This window comes from Sarcophilus harrisii, chromosome 3, assembly GCF_902635505.1.
Source record: "Sarcophilus harrisii chromosome 3, mSarHar1.11, whole genome shotgun sequence".
NCBI lineage: Eukaryota > Metazoa > Chordata > Mammalia > Dasyuromorphia > Dasyuridae > Sarcophilus > Sarcophilus harrisii.
In genome coordinates, this window is record NC_045428.1 from 86,784,992 (window position 1) to 86,790,991 (window position 6,000).

The following is a 6,000-nucleotide window of genomic DNA, read 5'->3' on the forward strand; positions in this document are numbered from 1 at the left end:
GAAAATAACTTATTCAAGGGAGTTAGAAATTGATGAAAGGCTGGAATGGAAGGTACAAGCTGGGCAGAACTGCTGAAGAGGCAGAAAAGTCTGGGGAGTAGAGTTAACAATGAAGTGACCTATTAATTGGAGGAGGGGGCTGTAGGAATTAGCTAACCCACCTCTAGGATTCTAACCTTAGTCCTATTTTATACTGGTATATCATAAATTATTTACTCTTCTTCCCTTCTGCTGCTCTCCCCCATTTGAACACAGCAACTTAGAATAAAAACTGTTCGTAGTTTTAGAATTTTATCTAGTTTAAACAGAAATTGGAAGAAAACTTCACTTAACAGAATAAGCTTTGAAATCAACTTTTGCCCCACTTAAGAAAGGTAAAGGGGAGGGGGAAAAGTCAAGGACATCATCACCAGTCTTAATATCATGGCAAGAAAATTAGTACCATCAGTTTGCTCCATTGTCTTCAGTGGATAGAGAAAGCAGTTCATGGTGGTGGATCAGTTCCTGCTCCCTCAAACACCTTCTCCATATTCTCTAGTCTCCAGCCCAAACTTCATTCTATCTCCTTGATCATTCAAAATTGTGCAAATCTCTGTGATCTCCTCTCAATCCTTTACATAATTCCCATGAGAGTATCTTCATTTCTCTCTGCATTGGCATTCCTTCTTCCAGAAATCCATATAACCAGAATAAAAACTTCTTTTCTACCCAAAGAATCTGCCTCCAAAATTCCCTTACATTTGGTGTATACTGGTTCTACATGGTTGAAAAGCATTTATCACCTGATAACTTAGGCAAATGAAAGGATGCATTAGGCAAAAACATGGAAAGTAGAAAAAAGAGGGAACTAAAAAACCCCCACAAAATCTTGACAGTAAGGAAAAGGAAAAAAATTATAACATAACTAAATGGGTTCTGGTAGTGCATTGATAAACAGTCCTATATACATGAGAACAAATACATGTCTATGAAGACAAATTGTAGTAAGACATGCGACAATTTATTGGTATTTTTTAATGAAGACCCTAAATTATCAAGAAGAAGCTAAATTATTTATAAATGTGTAGTTTTAATTATGTTTAAATAGACCCTATTCAAGCAATCAGGAAATTCATTTTTGAAAGATTCCCCTCAAAAGTGACTTAAATAAAATTTAGTCACTTAAGAGAGTAAGGCTTCAATTATTTGGAAAATTCAATTACCTGGAATATCTCCTTTATGACAGCATTAGATAAATGAGCTGTCACTAGAATTATTTTCCCTACATCACTGTTCATTAGCTATCTATTCACTTTTCTACATTCACAGCATTGTGGTATTTGTATTGTGTTTGGATTATGTTTAGAAATAGAATTCTGTGAAATTGTGAAGTCAGCAATGTTTTTCTTCAGTGTCTCTCATTTCCCTTTTTATTCTTCCTCATCCCCTTTCCTAAATGCCTTTACTCTCAACACTGAATGCCCTCATACACCTGGTCCTATCAGCCAAGAGAAAAATGGTTAAACAAATATATTCACAACATAGCAGGGGAATGAATGTGTTACCCTTCATGGAACCCTTTGCATTTTAAAGGAATGCTCTATTAAGAGCAATGCTTAGTCCTTTGTTTAATTCCAGTATTAAAGCCTCCAAGAGGTTAAAGTCAGATCTATGTACCTACCCCAAGAAAAGGGAAGAGCTGACACCCTAATACTTTAGGCAATATAGAGAAATAGAAGATTTATAGACCAGAAAAGTCACCTAAACTACTGCTTATTGACAAATGCATTAACTGAATAATTGGTAAATCCCTCTTCACTTTGTACAGCGTGGACATCCTTTTAACCTTAGAAATGCTAAGGCCATGAAATTTCCAGCTTCCTCCCAGTCTTTCAGACAAAATGAACTGCTTTTTAAGGAGAAACAGAGTTAAGGAATGTTTTCAGTTAGAATGTCTAGCTTCACAGGAAGATTAAAAAAACAAAACAGAAACAAAGAAATGGACCTAAAAGAAAGTCACCAGGAGGCTGAGCAGAAGGAAATCCAGCCAAACAAGATCGTGTTTTCATTTTTTTTTTTTTTTTTACTTTAACATGTATTTTCAATTGACTGCCTGCCAACTCACTGGCAAGCTTGCATTGGCCTGTGACAAAGGCATTAAAAGAAGAATTCTTCATGGTGGTGTCCACTGTCTAATCATGGGAAATGGGTCCTCTACATCATGTAGATTTGTCTAATGGCCACCCAAAGCAACATCTGCGGCTCAGGTGCCAGCTAGAGATAATCCCATGAAAGGAAAGCTGGCAATACTACACACATGTTCAGTTCTAAAGCCAATTTACATTTTGTGCTTTTGTTGTCTCGAGCCAAAACAAAATGAACAGTGCCAAACCTGGTTTTCTGATTATTTTCAGGCTGATTGAATCTGGCACATGACATGGGTTTATCTAATTAACCCACATGTGGTACAAAACAAAACAAATTTAAAATGGAAAGCTCTTTCTGCCTTTATTGAAAGGCTGAAGGGGAATATATAATTATTTTGTCCTCTTCTCTTGGCCAGATTTATATTTGGTAGAGGGAGGTCTCTTAATAGAAGCTAGAAAAACAACTCCTATACTATAACTCCATAATATTATTATAATTAAAATTTATTACAGGTTATTCATTTTCTCACATCCATCCTCCTTTCCTCCCTATTTCCCATCTTAACTACTCTTTTCCTTTCTTCCCCTTTCCCTCCCTCTCCTCTCCTCTTTTCCATTCTCCCCTCTCCTTTTTCTTTTCCCCTTCTCTCCTCTTCTCTTTCTCTCTTCCCCCTTTCTCTTTCATTCTATCTCCTCTGCTCTCCTTTCCACTCCTCTTCTCTCTTTTCCATTCCTCTCTACTCTTTTCTTCCCTTCCTTCCCTCTCTTCTTCCTTCCTTCCTTCCTTCCTTCTCTTTCTCTTCCCTCCTTTCCCTCCCTCCTTTCCTTCCTCCTTTTTACTTCCCTCTCTCCCTCCTTCTTTCCCTCCCTCCCTCCTTCCTTCTTTCCTCCTCCCTTCCTCCCTCCTTCCTTTCTTCCCTCCTTCCCTTGTTCCTTCCCTCCCTTTTCCCTTATCTCTCTTCTTCTTTCCATCCCTTCTTCCTTCCCGTCCTCTTTCCCTTCTTCCTTCCTTCCCTTCTTCCCACCTTTCCTGCTTCCCTCCTCCCTTCCTCCCTCTTCCATCTTCTTCCCTCTTCTCTCTTCATCTCCCCTCTTCTCCCTCCTTCATCCTCTCCTCTGCCTTCTCTCCTCTGCTCTTCCTTTCATTCTCCTCCTCCTCCCCTCTCCTTTCTCTCTCTCTCTGTCTCTTCTCTATTCTCACCCTCCCAAAAGCAATGCTAAATGCCAAAAAGCCATATTTCTAATAAGCCAGTGAGCTATTTGTCAAGTTTGTGGAGAGATGTCTGAACAAAATGTACTGCTACATTTTGAGGTGAATAATCAGACTTTTAGAAATATTTAGCAACCTTGGAGCTCAGTTACCGTGCTAGGAAAACTCCCAATTGCTTTATGGCAGCTGTGAGCTTCCCTTTGTCTCTCTGGCAAAGACAGAGTTAAGTGTTAGACATTTGGACTGTTCACACTCAGGACAATGGGATGGAGATGGTCACATTCGATAAAATTCTTCTTAATGACTATGTTAATGCTGTTAGAGTAGTAAGGAACATATATCTTTTATAATGTCTTTGAATTAACCTTTTAAAAAAATCCCTTGGTTTTGTTGCCCATAACATCAGGATTTTCTCTTTATGAAATTTTCAGACCTAGAAATTTTTGAGGGAAAAAAAAAAGAATTTTTGTTGGCATGGACTGTAGCATGTGCCTCAGAGTTGGTTTGTAACATGCCTTACGCATTTCTGGTCTGTCTTGGAGCCTCTCTTACTTTGGTCTGGTTTTCACTACTAGATGCAGGCCCTCCAGAGGTGCAGATCCCAACCCTCAAGCCCATCTCATCTCATCTTGTGTCATTCTTGGCTCCCATAAATTCTCCTCAGGGGGTCCATCCAGAATAATGGGAAAGGGAGATCTTCATTTAAGTCTTTTAGCACAATATGTCTATCTATTTATTTATTTATCTATTTTATCTATTATCTATTTATCTATTTATCTATTAAGTCTCATCCTTTCCACATAATCTAGCTATCTTTTCCAGTCTGTCACTCTGACACTTTCATGCCATTGGATTCTGTGGGTACTTATGTGTTACAGTCCACTTATACCTCTATGAGTCTCCTCATTTTCCATGGAATAATGAACAATTTTTCCATGATTAATATCCATATACTATTACTAGAGACCATACAGCATCATAGCATCTTATAAAATGAGGGTTCACATAGATATAGACTTTTAAAATATATTTTTCTCACAATCATTCCATAAGGTCATAGCATCATGGACTTCACACAGATATAGACTTTTAAAATATATTTTTCTCACAATCATTCCATGAGGTCATAGCATCATGGACTTTAGAACTGAAACTAGAAGGAATCTTAGACACAATTCTGTTCAACCTTCTATTTTTTTATTTTAAAAAAATGATTGCTATTTATCTTTTTTTTTTTTTTTGTTAAATCACTTTCACTTCCAAATACATTTCTCCTCTTTCTTCTGACCAGTGACCCATTTTAACAAAGAATAAAAGCAGTTCAACTAAGCTGCCCAACACATCAACCAAGTATGGCAGGATATATAATATTCCACATATAATTCCCAGTATATGAAAAAGAAGGAGGGAAGTATATTTTTTCAGCACTTCTTAATAACTAAACTTGGTCATTCATTATAACTGCAGAAGGTTCTTTTTTTTTCTTTTCTGTCATTCTTTCCATTTGAATTGTTGTAGTTATTGTGCATGTTGCTTTGTGCTTCATTGTGCTCAAATTTCTGTAAATCTGCCTATATGTCTCTCTCTGAATTCTTCAGAGAACTCATAGAGACAGCTAGTGCAGTGGATAGAGTACTGAATGTAGAATCAGGAAGGTCTGGATTCAAATGTAAACTCACATACTTACCAGGTGTGACCCTGAGTAAGTAGTTTAATTTCTGTCTGCCTCAGTTTCTCCATTTGTAAAATGGAGGTAATAATAGCATCTATCTTTAGGACTGTTACAAGGATAAAATGAGATAATTTTTTTATATGAAAGCCTTTTATTTTCAAAATATCTACATACATAATTTTCAACATTCAACCATACAAAATCTTGTTTTCTATTTTTTTCCCTTTCCTTCTCCCTACTCCCCCTCCCCCCCAAAGGGCAAGTGATCCAATATATGTTAAACATATGCAGTTCTTTTATACACTTTTCCACAAATATCATGCTGCACAAGAAAAATCAGATCAAAAGGGAAAAAAATGAGAAAAAACAAAATGCAAGCAAACAACAACAAAAAGAGTAAAAATACTATGTTGTAGTCCGCATTCAGTTCCCACAGTCCTCTCTCTGGGTGCAGATGGCTTTCTCACCATAAGACCATTGGAACTGCCCTGAATCATGAGATAATATTTTCAAAGCACTTTGCAAACCTGGAAGTGCCAGTAAGTGCAGCAACAGACACCAATTAAACATTTGGAAAATATTATTGAATCTATTTTTATAACAAATATTAAAGTTTCATTTTCAGTGCCTTGCTTCTTTAAAAAAAATTCTTATCTCTACATTTTCTAACTCTAATTAAATATTTCCTGCCATCAAAAGATCTTTGAATCCAAACAAGAATAATTAAAGTAACACTTCACCTTTATTCTGCAGTTTTCTCCCTAAGGACCAGTGAAATTTCATTTCTTTGGCATCATAAGTTCTTAAAAAACACTGATGTCAGCCCTTTCAAGCATTCTTTCACCACAACAAGGCATTCTTGATGGAATAAAGCATCTTGTTTGAAGGATAGACTGCCAATGATACTCATGAACCAATCAATCTATCATGAGTAATGACAGGATACTTTTGATCAGCCCATTTATTCCCCCTGTGGGTGTTAAGTTCAGGTT